Here is a 20,829-nt window from a genome sequence, read left to right as displayed (position 1 = left end):
TTCAGACAAAGGCTAGAGACAAGTTTAACTGCTTCATTTGTCACTCATGCCACCCCTCCCCCTGACTCTGTCCCCCTCCTTCTCCTCCTCCTCATTTGTGTCTCTATGACCCTTCCTCAGCTCACTCGACCTGGCAGGCTCCTCTTATTCCTCATTCCTGATTTGAATCACATGTCATTGCTTTCTAGGTGGCATCGGCTGGTTCGGGTTCTATATGGAAACTCCACCTGGCATTTCCGACTGCCACTGCTCACCTTCAGCGGAAACTCCTGCAGGCTCCCCTGACTCGTCAAGTCCCATGTCACTCTTCCTCTTGTCTCTCAAGATTGCTGCTCCTCCTGTGTTTGTCATCTCAGAAAATGAACACATTACTTTCTCCTTAGTCACCCATGCCAGACACTTTTCCCCCCAGTCTCACTCTCCTTTTCAACTCCTGCATCTCACTGCTCCTCAAACTCTATCAATTTCAGGTTCTCATGACCCTCCCTCCTGCAGCAGACAGCTCTGGCCTCCATCCACTGCTTAATCCCCACCCCCTGTTTATCAAGTCCCAGGGAATGTAACAGCGTGCTAGCTGGTCTCCTTGCCTCCAGCCTTGCCCAGTTTCAATCTATCTTTCACAAGTTCGGTAGGATCTTGCTAAAATTCACATGTAATTGTGCCTTGAGCTTTTAAAAATCCTTCAGTGGATTTTTGACTCTCACAGGATAAATCTCAAATTCCTTAGGTTGGCATGTGATGCTCTTCCTGACCCAACCCCTGTCCGCTTCCTGGCTTTATATTGCTTGTGTCACTCTAACTTGTGTAATCTTTGCTTTCACTGTATGGAGCCATTCACATTTCCCCAGAGCATCATGTTTCACCAGACTCTGAACTTCTTCGTGCTGTTTCCTCTGCCTGAAATGCTGCTTTCTTAGTTCTTTATCCAGCAAACTTGTACTGAGACTTCAAGAGTAGGGTCCAACACTACCTCCTCTTGGAAATGTTTCGCCCTATTTTCTTTTTCTCTTCTTCAGTATCCCCATCCAAGATGAGTCAGCTACCCCTCCTTAATATATTAGTTTCTACTCTATATCATACTGTTTTGTAATCTGGAGTTTTCTTGATTTTCCACAGTACTCTCAGATTACTGAAGAGAGTAATCTCTCTTTTTTCCTTTTTCTTTTTGGGGACTAGCTCAGTGCCTGTAATATAGGCACTGATAAAATATGTCTATTAAGTGAGTGAATAAATAAATTGAAGAATAAACAATGAACAAAAGTACTATTTGCATAAAGTGTTACTGAATTGTTAAAGATTTCTTATTTTTACATGTTTATTTAGCAACTTATTTCTCTCATTAATTTGATAAACTTCAAATCATTGGAAGATTTATAGTAGGAGTTGGGAGTGATCTTTCTCCTATGAGGAATAATGCACATTACAGAACCAACAATTTCCTTGAGGTAAAAGAATAGAATCAGAGGGTCTAACACCAGTTTTAGAGTTTTTGCATTGTAAATAATAGCCTTGTTCTATCTGAAAAATGCAGTCTATTTTGAGATTTGACAGTATGAAAGCATTCCTGTGCAGCTAGGAATCAGCCACCTCTGAAATTCATTCTCCGCTAGTACATTTTTTTCTAACTATGAAAACAGACTTGTTGTTTGTTTATATAATTAGCACATGCTCTTTGAAATAATTTGAACAATGCATAGAAATGTAAGAAAGGTCTTGAAAACTTCCTTGAACTTCTACCACTCTGAAATGATTCCAACAAGTGGTCAACACTTGTTGACGTTTTACATCCTCTTTATGCACATATCCATGCACATATGTTGGTTCACATAGATGAAATTATTTCAGGCATGCTCTGTTTCTTTTGGGATATCTTTTCAAAAGTTTCATCTTTTGTTATCTTACTTCCCCGCTTTTCTTCTGTGTGCTCTTTCACCTGCATGAATCTTTCCAGGTAACCTATGATAACCACCCTGTTTGCCAGGCCTGGGCTAGAGGACAGGTGGGCAGGAATGAATAAATAAATACATAAACAAGCAAAAAAAAAAAATGAATATTGCCATTTTTTAATGAAAAAATATATTTTCTTTATAGGCATCTCTTACAGTTTTCTCATATAGATCTAATATCTTATTTTATTAGTTTAGTCCCTAGTGATTAGTTGTGTTTTTGTTTATGTGTTGGAATTTTCTTGTGCTTTTTGCTGGCTATTTGAAACAAGTCTGTCACAAATATCATTGAATATATGATCATTACATTTCCACAAGCCATTCTTTCTTTTTCTGTCAGATAGATACTGGGGAAGGATACTGATGGGTAAGGGAATATGTGTATCTTTTATTTTAAAAGATAGAGCAAAGTTGATATCTAAAAGGGTTGCTGTTCACTTTTCTGTTTATAATGAAAGGGAGCATTTTGCGGGGGACTCACTACAACATTCTCATAAGTAACTGTTTTCACTCTCTAACTTTTTATCAGTCTAGTGAATCAAAAATGCTACCTTAAAACTTTTACAATCTTGATTTCTCTGATTATTAGGGGTGCTAGGCATATCTTCGTCTGCATTTCTTCCTTCTTTCCTTTTAGATTATTTGAATATTTTTTAGAATTCCATCTTAAGTTAGCTATTGGTTTTCTAATAATACTTTTTGAATTTTTATTGGCTGTCTAGGGATAAAATTGCTGCCATGTCTTTTATTTTAGCAGTCTACTTAAAGTTAGTATTGTAATACTGCCCATAAACTGTAAAAATCTAGCCACTTCCACTTAATACACTTTTTGTCAACCTTTATTCTATAGTTGTCAAAAGGTTTATATCCATATAGAGTGTAAACCCCATAAGAAAATATGGTAGTTTTTGCTTTAAACAGTCATGTACATTTTAAAGAAACTAAGAGGAACATTAATCTCATATTAACATAGATGTTTATCATTTTAAGTATTTTTCATTCCTTCGTGAAGATCTGAATACCACTCTAGTATCATTTTTCTTTAGCTTGAAGGATTTCCTTTCGCATTTCTCACAGCGTAGATAGACTGGAAACAAATTTGCTTAGTTTAGTTTATCTTAAATAATTTTTATTTTGCCTTTATTCTTTGAAGGCTGTTTTTATTGAACGTGGAATTGTGAGGTGATCTTTTGTTTTTTTTCTCATTCAGTATGTTAAAGATGTGCTTCCAGCATCCTCTGATTTCCATGGTTGCTTTTTTTTTTTTGCCATCTCAATAGTGATTTATTTGAGTCTATATACTTGCCAAGAATGTCACCATTTCCAAATAAGAAATAATCATTGTGATCTAGAACTACTTTGGTGCCTCCATATTCTGTGGGAAGAACTTTATCTCCAATTTTCATGCTAACTGGCTGAATTTCTCCAGCTTCCTTTCAGAACCGGATCCAACAACTACCACTGTTGCTTATAATACTTTTCCTTGAGAGTCTTCTGGAAGCATAATGCCTCCTTTGGTTAGCTACAGCTGTACTCCTTTTAACCAATACTTGATTAAAGAGCATAAGAAACTTTCTAAATGTCTGCCCTGTCATGACTCCACAGCCCTTAGCTTGTAGTCTCGCTTATACTCTCTTTACCTGACCATTGTCAAACTTACCCAGTCCCTTGGAATGCTTGTTTTGATTTCCTATTAACGTGCTTTGGAACTGGAACTAGTGTTTGGAAAAAATAACCTAAATCCTTAAAAATGCCCTTCATTCCTGACTACTAAAGCGTTGCAGTTTCCAAGGTCATTTTAAGAAATCTGGAAAATATAATAAAGAACACAAAATAATGTTTAAATTTTTCAATATCTCATCACCCAGAATGATTTCCATGATTTCTGACTTGCTCTTTTCCTTATATCATGTTTTTTATTTCTATCTTCAAGAATTTCTCATTATTTTTGTTTACCAACATTATAGACATTTTTTAGATGTGATTTTCTATCTGTTTGAAGTTTGAATCTGAGCTTGTTGAATCTATACGTTTGTTTTCCATGAAATGTGAATAATGGTCAGCCAGCATTTCTTTAAGTGTTCATTTCATCCATTTTTGCTTTTCTCTCCTTCAGTGATTCCAGTAACAAGTATGTTAAGAACTTTTGATATCACCCAACATTTCTCTTAGTCTGTTAATTTTTTTTTTTTTATTTTTTTTTATTTTTTAATTTTTTTTTTATATTTTATCTTTTTTTTTTTTTTTTTAAATTTTATTTTGTCGATATACATTGTAGCTGATTATTGCTTCCCATCACCAAAACCTCCCTCCCTTCTCCCTCCCCCCCCCCCGACAATGTCCTTTCTGTTTGCTTGTTGTATCAACTTCAAATAATTGTGGTTGTTATATCTTCTTCCCCCCCCCCCCCCCGGTTTGTGTGTGTGTGTGTATGTGTGTGTGTGAATTTATATATTAATTTTTAGCTCCCTCCAATAAGTGAGAACATGTGGTATTTCTCTTTCTGTGCCTGACTTGTTTCACTTAATATAATTCTCTCAAGGTCCATCCATGTTGTTGCAAATGGCAGTATTTCATTCGTTTTTATAGCTGAGTAGTATTCCATTGTGTAGATGTACCACATTTTCCGTATCCACTCATCTGATGATGGGCATTTGGGCTGGTTCCAACTCTTGGCTATTGTAAAGAGTGCTGCGATGAACATTGGGGAACAGGTATACCTTCGACTTGATGATTTCCATTCCTCTGGGTATATTCCCAACAGTGGGATGGCTGGGTCGTATGGTAGATCTATTTGCAATTGTTTAAGGAACCTCCATACCATTTTCCATAGAGGCTGCACCATTTTGCAGTCCCACCAACAATGTATGAGAGTTCCTTTTTCTCCGCAGCCTCGCCAGCATTTATCGTTCATAGTCTTTTGGATTTTAGCCATCCTAACTGGGGTTAGATGGTATCTCAATGTGGTTTTGATTTGCATTTCCCGGATGCTGAGTGATGTTGAGCATTTTTTCATATGTCTGTTGGCCATTTGGATATCTTCCTTAGAGAAATGCCTACTTAGCTCTTTTGCCCATTTTTTAATTGGGTTGCTTGTTTTCTTCTTGTAAAGTTGTTTGAGTTCCTTATATATTCTGGATATTAATCCTTTGTCAGATGTATATTTTGCAAATATTTTCTCCCACTCTGTTGGTTGTCTTTTAACTCTTTTAATTGTTTCTTTTGCTGTGCAGAAGCTTTTTAGTTTGATATAATCCCATTTGTTTATTTTTCCTTTGGTTGCCCGTGCTTTTGGGGTCGTATTCATGAAGTCTGTGCCCAGTCCTATTTCCTGAAGTGTTTCTCCTATGTTTTCTTTAAGAAGTTTTATTGTCTCAGGGTGTATATTTAAATCCTTAATCCATTTTGAGTTGATTTTAGTATACGGTGAGAGGTATGGATCTAGTTTCATTCTCCTGCATATTGATATCCAGTTATCCCAGCACCACTTGCTGAAGAGGCAGTCCCTTCGCCACTGAATAGGCTTGGTGCCTTTGTCAAAGATCAGATGGCAGTAAGTGTGTGGGTTGATTTCTGGATTCTCTATTCTATTCCATTGGTCAGTGTGTCTGTTTTTATGCCAGTACCATACTGTTTTGGTTATTATAGCTTTGTAGTATAGCTTAAAGTCAGGTAGTGTTATGCCTCCAGCTTTATTTTTTTTGCTGAGCATTGCTTTGGCTATTCGTGGTCTTTTATTGTTCCATATAAATGTCTGAATAGTTTTTTTAGTCTGTTAATTTTTAAAATCTTTTTCTTTCTTTTCTTCAGGTTAGACATTTTCTCTTAATGTATTTTAAAGTTCACTGACCCTTTCTTAAGCCCTTCAAGTACATTTTTTGTTTCATGTATTATACTTTTATGTTCTAATATTACATTTATTCCTTTTTAATATTTTCTACTTTCATGCTGAGACTTCCTGATTTTTCATTTATTATGAGACTATTTTGCTTTACCTCACTGACCACAGTTACGTAACACCTGTTTTAAAGTCCTTGCAGCTTATTCCAACCACTGTACATTTTGGGATTGGACTCTTTTAATTATCTTCTTCTTTGAGAATAGGTGACATTTTCCTTCCTTTTTGCATGTTGAGTAATTTTAGATTGGTTTTTGATTACTGTAAATACATATTTTGGAGTCTTTGGATTGATACATTTTTGTAAAGATTGTTAATGTTTTTCTTTAAGCAGGCAATTAGTATGAGTAGATTCAAACTGAAAACTCTTTTGGGTAGAGTATGTAGTAGATAACAGCTTGGATTCTAGCTCAAACTGCATTTAATCTATACTGTACATGAGTAATTTAATGGACACCCAAAGATTTTTAGCAGAATTTATACATTGTATTTGGGTTTTGCATTCTCTGGTGTTCTTCTTTGTAGGATAAACCTTCAATTTCTAGTGGTCTTGGTGGCTTAAGGAAGCTTTCTCTTTTTCCTTTGGCCAGAAAGATAGCAGACCTAAAGCAGGAGGTTTTGTCCCTCTATGGTATGACACAAATATAGTTATCCTTACAGCAAAATCCCATAAATGGAAAACTCATTCAGTATCCACCACTTCTTCCATGTCTTGACTCATCTCCAAAGTCTGCAGGCTTTTATTCACTCTCCAGAGCCTGTTGTATTTTGCCCAGAGTTTATGCTTATTATCTGTGGGAGTGTCAGTTTGCTAGGGTCTTACCTCTCCCTACTGTTAGTGTGCTTAAATTAGGGCTATTCTTAGTTTCTTTTAAGAGATGACATGAATTTGCCAACTTTTAATGATAGTACCTCAGATTGCTTTAGGTATTCCAGACTGTTTACCCCAAGGGTAGGAAGTCCCACTTTTATGTCTATTTCTTTTAAAAAGTTCAGACGATTCAAAAGCTACCTGGGCTGAAGATGTGCTAATTTTGGGTCTAACAGGTCAGACTTTGGACTCAAGTACCTTAGGTTTAAACCGTTGCTCACTACCTTCTTAACTATTGACCTTAGACAAATTGTTTTATTCCTTCCAGCCTCAGTTTTTGTCATCAATGAAATGGGGACAAAATCAGTATCCACCTCATAAGGCTGTTCAATAAATTGTAAAGCATTAGAACCGTATAAGGCTCATATGATATACTCAATGAATATTTGCTTTAATTTTGGTTATTATTGCATCCTTGTACCACCTAAAATCTCCTCCTACTCAGAATTTGAGGCAACACTCTCTTGGTTGAGGGTCTGAAGGAGAAAGATACATGATAGTTGGGTACTGATGGGGGAAGAGGAAAGGCAACTGCTTATGTGTGCAGAGATGAGATGGCAGCAGGCTTAAGTGGTGCTCCCTAGTGCTAGATCCCAGGCAGCATGAAGGGACCAGATTCAGGAATCCCAGGGAGTGGCTCCAGGAAGAACAAAGATGGCAATAGAAGGATTGAGGGTGGACAGTTAAAGGAAAAATGATCCTGTCACAGTTTTGCTAAGGTGTGAAACTGGCTGATATGACTGCATAAATGCAAAAGCTTTTTTTTTTTTTTTTTTTCAGCTGAGGGAATGTCCTTCTTTATCTGTGGCATAGCTGGGATACAGTCCTGAGGGGTGGAGGAAAGAGAAGGTAGAGACACTTGAAGGACAGAATTTTGGCACTCACTCCTCATTACTCTGCAAGTCAACCGGCCTGGCATGCATAGAAATACCTCCATTTCCCTCAGGTGATCTGTTTATGGAAGTCCAAAGCCAAAATTGTTTGGGGGAGACTAAGAAGATTATTGGCTCCACCTGTGATGAAGCACTCTTTTGAGCAAGGCTGTCTAAAATACACCACATAGGAAGTAGTGAAATCCTCCCCAAATTCACATTTCTTTTTTTTTTTTTTATCATTATTTTATTTTATCTTTTTTTAAAAATTTTATTTTGTCGATATACATTGTGGCTGATTATTGCTCCCCATCACCAAAACCTCCCTCCCTTCTCCCTCCCCCCCTCCCCTCCAACAATGTCCTTTCTGTTTGCTTGTTGTATCATCTTCAAGTAATTGTGGTTGTGATATCTTCTCCCCCCCCCGTTTGTGTGTGTGTGTGTGTGTGTGTGTGTGAATTTGTATATTAATTTTTAGCTCCCACCAATAAGTGAGAACATGTGGTATTTCTCTTTCTGTGCCTGACTTGTTTCACTTAATATAATTCTCTCAAGGTCCATCCATGTTGTTGCAAATGGCAGTATTTCATTCGTTTTTATAGCTGAGTAGTATTCCATTGTGTAGATGTACCACATTTTCCGTATCCACTCATCTGATGATGGACATTTGGGCTGGTTCCAACTCTTGGCTATTGTAAAGAGTGCTGCGATGAACATTGGGGAACAGGTATACCTTCGACTTGATGATTTCCATTCCTCTGGGTATATTCCCAACAGTGGGATAGCTGGGTCGTGTGGTAGATCTATCTGCAATTGTTTGAGGAAACTCCATACCATTTTCCATAGAGGCTGCACCATTTTGCAGTCCCACCAACAATGTATGAGAGTTCCTTTTTCTTCGCAACCTCGCCAGCATTTATCATTCAGGGTCTTTTGGATTTTAGCCATCCTAACTGGGGTTAGATGGTATCTCAATGTGGTTTTGATTTGCATTTCCCGGATGCTGAGTGATGTGGAGCATTTTTTCATATGTCTGTTGGCCTTTTGTATATCTTCCTTAGAGAAATGCCTACTTAGCTCACATTTCTTTTTACTGCACACAGTATCATCCAGGTCATGATTTTTTATTTTTCAACATTACGGTGGGTCCTATGAGATGGGACAAGATGCTCTTCCCTACAAGTTTGCTGTTGAAGTTAAGGTCTGTCCTAAAGAATTTGTATCCCAACCTCCCTTGCAGGGTTTATAATGTTTCATGTACAAGAGGAATGAACCTGGTCATTAATAATACCTAGTATTTATTTAGTATTTTTGCCAGGCTCTATGCACAGTGTTTTGCATGTTTTATCACATTGATTCTCATAATCCCTCTATCAAATAAGTCTTAAAATTTATTACACAAAACCCAGCTTTTATAAATAATTTTGAAAATCTAGTCCCCAAAGTCAATTAGTTCACACTATTTTGTTCCATTTTCTCAAAGCTTCTCAATTCTTCCCAAATTCAAGGGGAACAGTCTTTTTATTTTTTTTTCCTGGCAGCCTTAGTACCCCAATTATATAGTAAAAATTGATTAAGACCCAAGTATTCTGGAGGATAAGAAAAAGGAGGAAAAAGGAAACTTCTACTTACTCACTGCAGTTTTTATCTTACAGTTTACCTGTACATTAAAATTATTAATAAGTTTCTTAAAATTGGGGGCAGTGAGAGACAGGAGAGAGAATGATAAGCTAGATTGTAGACTGTGCCACTTAAGGAGAAAGAAAAGAGCATGAAGTCAAAGGGACCAGGATCTTGGCTTGCTCCCTTGATAAAGCCCTATTATTTCTACTCCTGAAGGTCACACACCATAGAAAAATCATCCCAAGAATGTTTTCTCATTTCTTTTCATTGTCTTTTTTTGTAAACGCTCAACAACCCTACATGTACAAAATCCATTTAGCAAAATGCCATCTTGCCTTTCAGAGTTTATAATACTGAAAAGCAACAATTAATACCTCCTGTGACTCATAAAATATGCAGTAATGATTTTGAGTAAGATGAGAAAGTAAAAGAAAAAATTTGTGCTCTTCAAAGAAAAATATTGCTGACATTTTTAATAAGAATGAAATATAAGACCTCCTTGGGGCAACACTAAAATCTATTGTGCAGTAAAAGAATAGATCCATTTAGCTTGTTTAGGCTTCTTTGTTCCTTCTGTGTTTCTTATTAAATCTGTTCAAGGTTATCAACAGTATTATTAATGACTGAATGTTGGGGGGAGGCATGGTACATAGAGCTGACTTTTCCAATCACATTTTGGAAGGTGAGATGTTGATGCAAAAGTGATTTCTCCCCCTTTGGCTGTAAGAATACAGTTTTGTTTAATGTTCAAAAGGTCAGTAGGAAAACAGCTTCCTTTTTATTGTTTATATCTCCTGTTTATGCATAAATTTAACAGTATAGTTCTGTTTCTGGCCTTACCAATTTAGGTTTATCTAATTGTCACATTTCTAGCCTTTTCACGAATCTCCTGATGTTTAACACTTCATGATGTCCTAGCACACTATAGTAGGGTTGTGACATAAAATGAAAATTTCCAGTTAAGTTTGTTTTTTGAGTAGCTGGCTAGTACAGGTATACAAATCCTGGTGTTACCAGCATCACGCTTTAACCAGCTGCGCTAACTGGCCAGCCCCTCCAGATTAAATTTGAATTTCATGCAAACTATATGTAGTTTTTTATTATAATTATGCTCCATGGAATATGGAATATGTGGGGCATACTTATACTAAAAAAATTATTTGCTGTTTATTTTTGTTGTTGTTGTTGTTGTTTCTGTTTATTTGAAATTCAGACTTAACTGGGTATCCTATCTTTTCATTTGCTATATTTGGCTGTCATAATTGATGGCTGTTCTTGTGCAGAGAGAGCTTGCGAGAAAGGTCTGTGGCTTGTGGTGACATCAGGCTTTACAGAGCAAGCTTTAGAGTTGAAGAAACACACCATTACTGGAACTTCAGTTGGCTTGAAAATGATGCACTTTTAGTGATGCTTTCAAAAACCCTTAAAGTACAATTTAAAAATTGTACTGCATGCACGTGTGGTTCCTCTGGGACACATAGGTGGAGCTGAAAGTGCATGATGATAACACAATGTACTCAGTGTTTTCAGTGTTTGCTGGGTTCCAGAAGAACTTTTTTTTTAAGTGGGTAGGAAGGGGCGGGGATGAAAGCAAACTATTTTGAATTTCTTTTCCTGGATTAAAAACTGATAACGGAATTAGAAGACATCCCCTTAGCAGTCACACAGTCTGGCACATTTCCGTGCATGTGCTGCTCCAAGATAATTTAGTTTATTTTAATTTATTTTAATCTGCTTGGAAGTTACTGTTTATCATTTTAGTATTTGCCTGTTCACTTAAAATCCCACCCACATGTTGATGGGCAGAAGTGCAGTATTTGCTGTTTACACATTCTCAGTTTAAATTATTTTTGATTTTTGTGATGGCTTTTCTTATGCTTGTGCGGAGGCTGTTTTCTCATCTAGTGGGTCCCGAGCTAAAAGCTTAGTGCCAAGGGAGGACAGAGAGCCTAAAAGATTAACACAAATTTATGCTAAAATGTTTGGTACTTAATTTGATCCAGTAACCTTCCAGTCATTCATGCCTAAAGTTGGGCAACTACTCTGTCCCATGCACTGCTCCAAATGTTGGGGATGAAGCAGAAAGCGCAACAGACTAGATCGCTGTTCTCATAAAGCTGGCATTCCAGTGGGAGAGATTAAAAAATTAACGCAGGTAAACTAAATCAGAAGTCTAATGCAGCCAAGATTACCTTTTCTGTCCCTCCCCAGCCCACCCTATCCCCCAGGCAAAAAAGGGTATTTCTCAGGAAAATTAAAGAAAAAAGAATGACCAGATAACTTAAATTAAAAAATATTATTGTAATTTGAAAAAACCCCTATTAGTAAGCCCCTCCCTGCCAACTCTTAGAAATAGTATCTTTAGGTCAGTATAGATAGAAAGAATTTGAAAATAAAAACTCATATGTAATTACTACAGGAACTGTATACATGTTTACAGCATATGTACACAGGTTTAGAGAGAGTCTCCTTTTTGGGTTTCCATTTGATGTCAATTTTGTAGGCATCAAAGCTCATTTACAGTGGAGGGGGAGAAGAAAAGTTGATTTGTTCAGGGAATGGGATAGAAAATCCAACTTTCCCCTTCCTTCAGCATGTAGTTTCTCCCATTTCAATCAAATCATTTATCAAGTACAGAGGTATTTTGTTGTATCTGAAGCTTTTAATTTGTATTAGCTGTACGGATCAGAATTTCTCAAGTCTTTTCTATTCCTTATAAATTATTTACATATTAATGAACATTATTAAAAAAGAAGTTTTGGTTTTAAATAAGTTTGTTAAACCCATGTTCTCCTAAATTTAAGTAGATGTGGTTCACAGCAGAAATTTTTGGAATGAGTTAAATTGCATCGTGACTTTTCTAAGGTGGGGAGGCTTAGAAGTAATATATTCATGCTTTCCCAAAATTGTTTAATCATGATCCCTTACTCCCCCTTTTGAGGTTCTTTTTATGGGATGTGATTTTCACAGAATACTTTGTGGGGCAGGCTGAGAGAGAGAGGTTTGGGCAATTCTCACTTAGAGCTCATGGTCTTGTTGGCATGTGTTGACTTATCTAATCAGTCACCAGCCAATAACACAGAATTCCCCCAAATCCTCCTTAGGCATCCATGCATCTTCCCAGTGCCAAGGAAAGGAGTCCTGCTTCAGCCAGTGAGATTATATTTATGTCAATAGAGATGCTTGACTGTCTTTCAATTCACTTGCCCTGGGTGGATTACATTGTAAATACCAAACTTCTCAGTAATTGGTACGATTTTTCTATTCACCCAGCTAATTACAGGGAAGTGGGAGATAGTAAGAACCACCAACATCATTTAAATCTCATAAAGAAGATGGAGAGTGGTGAACATTATAAAGGTGTTCCAGGTAGCAAAGCATCAGTCGGACATGAATATAGGGCACTCCTTCTGTCCTCTGATTCTGGCTTGTAGTTAACGAGCACCTACTGTGTGACAGGCTGTGCACTAGGCACATGCAGGGGTGGTTTCTCATTTACTCCCCGTGACAACTCTGTGAAGCAGGGCTTATATCATCGTCCCTCCCCTTTTTTAAAATTAAGCCGTTTGAGGCTTAGAGAAGGTAAATAAATGCTCTAGTAGTTGAGTTTATAAATGGCAGACATCAAATGACACACAGGGCTTCTGGTTCCAAAACTGCATCCTCCAGCCTTCCCACCACCTCCTGACCAAACTCAGCTGGCCTTTCTTGGTAGTTAGAAGGGACCTCAGAGCAGCACACAGAAAAGTAGCTGCTTGAAAAAAAGAAAGGTAAATAAGTTGATTCACTGAGCCACTATTTGTCCTCTGTGGGAATAAAGAGGCCTGACTTTTAGTATTCCATTGTATAAATAGACTAAATTTGTTTATCCCTTCACTTCTTGATGGGATTTTTTTTGGTTGTTTTTAGTAAACAATCATGTCCAAGTTTTTAAATGAAACTGTCAAATTGTTTTTCGACATGACTATCCCTTTTACATTCCCACCAGCGATATACGAGTGTTGCAGTTGTGGTTAGGGAGTGGAGCCAGGTAGAGGGTTCCCATACATTATCAGAGGCTGGCGTGGTTGGAATCTCCTACCAGTGCCAAAGGAGAGAGCACCTAGGCTTTCTTATCAGCTTACCCTGATGTGGAGCAGAAAAGAAAGAGGGAGGTGTGAGGTTAAAAATTGTGAGCAGTGCAATATGAAGAAAATAGATTCAGGCTATTTATTACAATTCACCCCGAATGTTTGCCTGGTGACTGAAATATGCCATGTTTCATTTAATTGAATTTTAACTTGCTTAGGGAAGCCAGTATGGGGTACTATTTGGCCTGCAGTCAGAACCCTTCAAGGAGGGTGAAAGTTTCTTTAGATGTCTTGTTCAGGAGCACTGTATATCCTGAGAAGTGAAATGAGTGTCTTGGTCACTCTAAGTGATGTCTGGAACTCTGAAGAGGATAATGAACATCTTAGTGAGGTCTTATATTATGGCTTTTAGTATATGTAGACATATGTGTGACCTTGATTTATATTTTGGTATCTTTTAAGAAAGATTCCCAGAGTGCTTTATTCCAATGGGGGTAACCTTGGCTATTGGCCAGACCAGACAGCCAGACCATGAGCAATGGATCAAGAGATTGAATAAAATGTGTAGATGAAGCCAATTGTTGGCCAGTGCATCCAGTGCGAAGATGACTGCCTAAAGTTTGGCCAAGTATGCTTACACTTGGGTACCATCTTTTATCAGGGTTGTCATGGTTAAGGGATTAAAATCAGCAATGTTCCACTGAGCTCCATCATGTGGATGACGTTAAGACTGTCCGTAAAGTTTATGAACTCCAATCACTGTCCACTGGGTTGACCCGAAGGACATCCTCAGGTCATGGGGCCTGGGAGAAAGGTAATCTCATCCAGCACCATGTCATCTGGCAACAGACTGAAGATAAGGGGCAGCCAGCTGCTCCCATAGGTGGAACAGAGGGCCCAGGTTTGGCTTCATCCTGTAGGAAGGAGGTCTCAGCAGCTATAAAAAATTTTTGGGATGCTGATTCCATGACCCAAGGCATAACAGGCAGTTGGGTACAAAAGATCACAAGCTTCTATTTCCAGGACAGCCCCGCATGTGGCCAGAAATTGCCACTCAATAGTATGAGGCTGACATTGTCAGTTTCTTGCATCAGAAACCCATGGGCAGCTTATGGACATCATGGGAGACCCAGAGACTCCAGGAGGCATGAGAAGAGACTATGAAAGCCTCTACAGTGAAGGAGTCTCTGGAGGGCACTACTGGGATGCCAGTTGTATTGCAATTCAGACAGACTCTACGGACTTCTTTTGTAGGGACCCCATTCAAGGTGGACTGATGTTTAAGTAAGAGCTTAAACGGACTTAAGTAAAATTTGTAAAGGAGAAATATGCTGACTATAGAACCCCAAAGTCCTAAAAGACATTCTCCGATGTATTTTTGTTTTAACATTGTAAGTACTGAAACTATCAATAGCTGTTTTTTGACAGTGTCAGGGATGAAACAGCCCTCTGTATACCAAGTAATTTTCAAGAATTTTAATAGGGTATCAGGGCCTTGTACTATGTGTGGGGCAATGACCCATCCCCTTTTTGTGAGCTCTTTGTGAATATTTGTATGTCCTGAATAAGTAAGTCAAATAAATCTGCTCAGAGGAGTTTGTCATCAGTATAACATCATACTGGTGTTCCTTGAGAAAGGTAGATGTGGTTAAGATCTTGTCTGCAAAGATTGCGTGGGATGGCAAGGCTGTTAGGAGACCCCATGGATAGTCAGAAAAAAGACGTATCGTGTATGTCCCTTCGGAGGTAAAGGCAAATATGACCGGGAAGCTATTGAGATAGGGACTGACAGACATATTAGCTAAGTCTATAATAGCCAAAGTTTGATGATTGGATGGAGTTAATAATTTTATAATATTGAATATGAAGACCTTAATGGGTGAGGCTATGTCATTAAGATTGAGGTAATTTAATATGAGGTGGTATTTATTCTTTCCAGGCTTAACAACAGGCCAGATTGGACTATTAAATGGAGAAGCAGACGGGATAATTATCACTTCTCTGAATGGGTCTTGCATAATAGATTCCAGTCCTTGAAAGCCCTGTTTTAATTTAGATTGGCCCATTCTAATTATTTTAACTAGGAGAGATGGTCCATAGGATTTTATTTTGTCATGCCAATTTGTAAGTGACAAAGATGTAATTTACATTTAATTTAGTACTCATTGAGTCAGAGCATGCATGCACACTATGGGATATTTTAGGGCAATGGGTACTATGACCATGGGGATCTGAGGAAAGGACATATTTCTGATTGTTAGGGTGAGGCATCTCACCTTACCTATCTTATTTTCAGGTACTCCCCTAAGATTAGAACAGTGCCTTATTTAAATTTAGTGAGATGTCCAGGTATAACTGTAATCTGAGCCCTAGTATTGATTAAGGCCACACAACCAAAAATTCCAGGATGACTTTGATTGATCTTGGCTGGCTCACATCTGATTTAATCAGTGTGGACAGGAAAATATGCTGAGAGGCCTAAATCACATGCCTGTCCTCAGAGCTGGTGTGTGTAAGTCGTCCTCACAAAAGAACACGGACAAAAAATGGATAGATCCTTCAACAGAGGAAAGTCAGGATTCTCTGCCCAGATATTGAGAAGCTGTGGTGCTTTGTACTGTATCAAATAATCAAGTTGGTGTTACGTTTTCCAGAATTTCCACTCCTGAATGCTTCTGGGTTAGGTGTGGCCACAAGACAAATTTGCATGAGATTTGAGAGATGGAAGTGAGCAGCAACCAGAATGCTCTGAAGATCATCACTGGCCAGAGGCAGATTCGGGTTTATACTATTAGTATCCCCACAGAACAAATTGGGAAACCGAGAGCACAGAGAGATTAAGCAACCTATCCAAGGGCACACAATTAGCTAGTGGCAGAACCAGGATATAAACCCCAGTATTCTGACTAGGGAGGCAGTGCTTCTAACCACTCTGCTGCGGGACAGTCTGATGCAGAGTAATAGGAAAAGTGTAAGGAGCAAACACAAGAAGATATAGGTTTGAGGGTAAGAGGATGTTCAATCTGACTTTGACATGGAGCCCACTGGAGGGATGAAGGAAAAGACGTTAGAAATTCATCTTCATGGGTTATCAGACCTCAGAAATTTGAGCTTTACTCAGCAGGCAGTGGAGAGCCTCAAAAGACAAATGAGCCAGAGTTTAAGTTGGGCTGTCACAGAAAAGACACTGATGCACTGGGTCATTCACACATTGTTGGTGGAAATGTAAAATGGTGCAACCACTCTGGAAATTTTTCCAGTTTCTTATAAAATTAAATATGTGCTTAACATATGACCCAACAATTTTACTTCTGGGTATTTATGACAGAGAAATGATAACTAATGTTCACACAAAAACCTGCACATGAATGTTTATAATGGCTTTGTTAATAATAGCTCCAAACTGGAAATTACCCAGATGTTCTTCAGCAGGTGATTGGTGAAACAAGCTTTGGCACATCCATAAGAGGGATTACTACTCAGCAATGCAAAGAAACAAACTATCAATACATGCAGCAATTTTGATGAATTACTGCCAAGTTATGCTGAGTGAAAAATGCCAATCCCCCAAAGATTATATTCTGTATTATTCCATTTATAGAACATTATTATAGAAATGGAGAATAGATTGTTACCAGAGTAAAGGGGTACAGTAAGGAAGCAGGAGAAGAGTGAATGTTGCTATAAAAGGGATCCTTGTGGTGAAGGAAGGAAATGTTGTGTATCTTCACAGTACCGACATCAATACCCTGGTTGTGATATTGGACTACAGTTTTACAAGATGTTACTACTGGGGAAACAGGAGTAACCAGCAAATGGTGTTGTATCACTCTGTTACTTCTTACAACTGCATGAAAGTATAATTATGTCAAAATTAAAAGCTTAATTTAAAATAAGAATGAAATTGCTATATGATACCTTAAAAAACAAAACTAACAAAGAGGTATTATATCACTTTGTTTTGAAAAGAAATCTGGAATTATACAGAACAGAATATTAGCAAAGTGACAATTTCTGGATGATGAGAGTGTGGCTGTTTTCTTCTTGCTTATTTTATATTCTACTTTCTTTTTTTGTTTGTTTCTGCAGTGACTGTGAATTGTTTGTATAAATCTAAAAAGTTAAATTTTGCCAATAAAGATATTTAAATGGAGACTCATATTCCCTGCCTGTACCAAATGTTTTAAAACATTTTTGACCTGATGGGCCAGGATGTTAGGAAACAAAAAACAAACTGAAAGCTGCAGAGCAAAGAAGGAGTAAAATTAATTAATTTGAAAAACATAAATGAAATTATTATGACTTTTCCCTGCAGTAACATATGTTGTGTCATTTTAGGATTATTAAAACATGTGTTTGGGAAAAATAAATTGGTACAATTATGTTTAAATAGTTCCAATGCCTGGTGGTTATTCAACCTTCACCTCTGTATAATATTAGCAGGGAGAATTAGTCTTGTGGCATAAACTACTGAAATAGCTCCTCCTTCTTCACCCACAAACACCTGAGAATCAGCACTTGGAACATAGACTAGATTATTTCCCCCTTATATGATGTATTACTTCCATCATTGCTTGTAGGACCCTAATAAAAAGAAAATCTTGAGAGTTTCAAGATGGCGGCGGCTGCGGCGGCTGGCGCGGAGTAGCTGAGGTGGAAAAGGTGGCCACTGGGCCTCAGGCAGCCGGGAAACTTGTGGACCTTTCTCTGGCCATCTCTTAAGGGAGGACTGCTGCTGCTGGCCGGTCGTGGGGGCTCAACGCCACTTTGCCCCCGGCAGGAGAGGCTGCCTCATTTACAGGCAACAGCTTTGAAGTGTGGAGCAGGAAAAGAACTGATTCTTAGCTGCAAAAGTGAGTCTTGAAACAGGGAACACGGCGCCAGGGCTGCTGTGGATGCAGCCAGGATCCCGGAGGCTGGGGCCGCACTGAAGGCGGCCAGCTGCCCTATCCAGGATTCCAGGTTTCAGGCCGGCATTAAAGAAGACTCCTGGGAGCGCCCGAGCGGCGCCGCGACTGAACAGCCCGAGGCCAGAGACAGAGCGAGCGCCCGACCTGGCACAGCACTGTGAGTGATCCCTGGCAAAGCTCTGTTCGGGGGGTGGATGCCCACGCGGCTCCCCGCCTGCACCACCAGGCCACTCACTGCCCCGGTGCTGCCTCCATTTTCCCAGGTGCGGGCAGCTCCGCCCTGCTCGGCCATCACTGAGCCCATTTGCTTGGCCTGGCGCGGGGCTTTCCGGACCCTGCGGGCCGACCTCCTCTCCCACTCCCTCCACGGTTCTCTGGCAGGGCTGGGGGTGTGGGGCGTCCCGACCAGTTTTGGGAGGGCTAGCAAGTACGGGCGGGCCGACTGTCACTCCACCACACCCTGGACTCCGGCCCCGGTAAACTTCCTGTTACTGGGAGGCAGATACCATCTCTGCGACCACCAGTTTGGAAAAAAGCCTAACGAATTTCTGGTTGGGAATAGTGTGGTAGGAGAGTTCCCAGGACTGCTTGAACCTGCCGGAGAGCAGGCTGCAGGCGGGCACTAGACTCGGTTTATACCGGGGGGATACAAAGGTGAACAAGACCCGAGAAAGATCTACACAGTGCTACAAAGGCACCCAGAGAGACTGGTCGTCTGTGCCTAGCAGAAACCTGGTAGACTTCCTGGGCGAGGCGGTGCTGAGCAGGGTCTTGAAGGCCCAGCTGATAGACGAGGGGTGCAGAAGACACGCCCCAACCCAGCACAGTGTGCACAGAGGGGGGAGACGTGCGGCCAGGGAGGCGGAGACTCGACAGAAACCACACACCCGGTGGGGTCGCCACTGCACGATCTAACAGCCTGGGCCAGAGCCCACGGAACGGGGAGAAGTCCTGTACAGAAAGTGAAAGCTCAACAGAGATCACACACCCTGTGGTACGTGATCCACCAGCCCAGCAGAGTACAAGCTGACCAGAAAGGTGGATCCCCGGAGAAGCCCAAGACCCGAGGCAACCACACACACAAGACACTAGAGGCCAACTGAGCAGTCACGGCGGGAGCCATACCAAATTGGCAACCACAGCAACATCCTAGTTAGTCATTAGTCTTAAACCGGTGGACTGTGAAACCCCCTGCCACAATGAATAAACACCAAAAAAAAGACACCAGAAATACAAAAAATCAAGAAAGTACACCACCAAAAGTTAATAAATCTCATACTCTAGATCCTATAGAACAAGAAGCCCTTGAAATAACTGATAAGGAATTTCGAGTGATAATTCTAAGGAAACTGAATGAGATACAAGAAAACTCAGCTAGACATCATGATGAAATGAGGAAAAGTATACAGGATCTGAAAGAGGAAATATACAAGGAAATCAATGTCCTGAAAAAAAATGTAGCAGAACTTGCTGAACTGAAGAAGTTATTCAGCGAAATAAAAAACACAACGGAGAGTTTAACCAGCAGGCTTGTCGAAGTTGAAGAGAGAACCTCTGAACTTGAAGATGGGCTGTTTGAAATAACACAAGCAGACAAAAAGAAAGAAAAAAGAATCAAGGACATGGAAGAAAATCTGAGAGAGATATCAGACAACCTCAAGCGCTCAAATATCCGAGTCATGGGTATTCCAGAAGGGGAGGAAAATGGAGATTCCATTGAAAACATTCAACAAAATAGTGGCAGAAAACTTCCCAGGTATAGGAAAAATCACAGATCTTCAGATCCAGGAAGCTCAACGATCTCCAAACGTATTCAACCCAAAAAGGCCTTCTCCAAGACATGTCATAGTCAAATTGGCAAAACTCAGAGACAAAGAGAGAATCTTAAAAGCTGCAAGAGAGAAGCGTCAAATCACCTATAAGGGAGCCCCAATCAGGTTAACATCAGACTTTTCATCACAAACCCTAAAAGCTAGAAAGGAATGGGATGATATTTTCAAAATACTAAAAGACAAAGATTGCCAGCCAAGAATACGCTACCCTGCAAGGCTATCCTTCCGAAATGAGGGGCAAATAGTATATTTCTCAGACAAACAAAAACTGCGGGAGTTCACTACCACAAGACCACCCTTACAAGAAATCCTCAAGGGAGTACTGGGTTTGGTTCCTGAAAAATAACTACCACTGCCATAAAAACCTAAGAAAAATCTAAACCCACTAGTACAATAAAAATGGCATTCATGAAGAGAAAACAAGCTAACAAAAACACTATCTACAACCTAAGGAACCAACAAACAAAGAAACCAAACAGTAAATCAGAAAGCAAGGAACAAAAGACACCTAAGACAACCAAACAACCAATAAAATGCTAAGAATAAATCAACACCTTTCAATAACAACTCTTAATGTTAAAGGCTTAAATTCCCCAATTAAAAGACACAGACTGGCGGACTGGATCAAAAAGCAGGACCCAACTATATGCTGCCTACAAGAGACCCACCTCACCCATAAAGATTCACACAGACTAAGAGTAAAAGGATGGAAAAAGATTTACCATGCAAACAGAAAAGAAAAACGAGCTGGAGTGGCTATTCTTATATCTGACAAAATAGACTTTAAACTAAAAACCATAAAAAGAG

At 39.3% G+C, this 20,829-nt stretch overlaps 1 pseudogene; it reads right to left on the bottom strand.

Annotated features, from left to right (window-relative positions):
* Positions 1-3,160: 3,160 nt before the first annotated feature.
* Positions 3,161-3,541, bottom strand: LOC134381796 (10 kDa heat shock protein, mitochondrial-like; annotated as a pseudogene).
* Positions 3,542-20,829: the final 17,288 nt, after the last annotated feature.

This window comes from Cynocephalus volans, chromosome 7, assembly GCF_027409185.1.
Source record: "Cynocephalus volans isolate mCynVol1 chromosome 7, mCynVol1.pri, whole genome shotgun sequence".
NCBI classification, from domain to species: Eukaryota; Metazoa; Chordata; class Mammalia; order Dermoptera; family Cynocephalidae; genus Cynocephalus; species Cynocephalus volans.
This window is presented reverse-complemented; position numbering and strand designations above follow the sequence as displayed.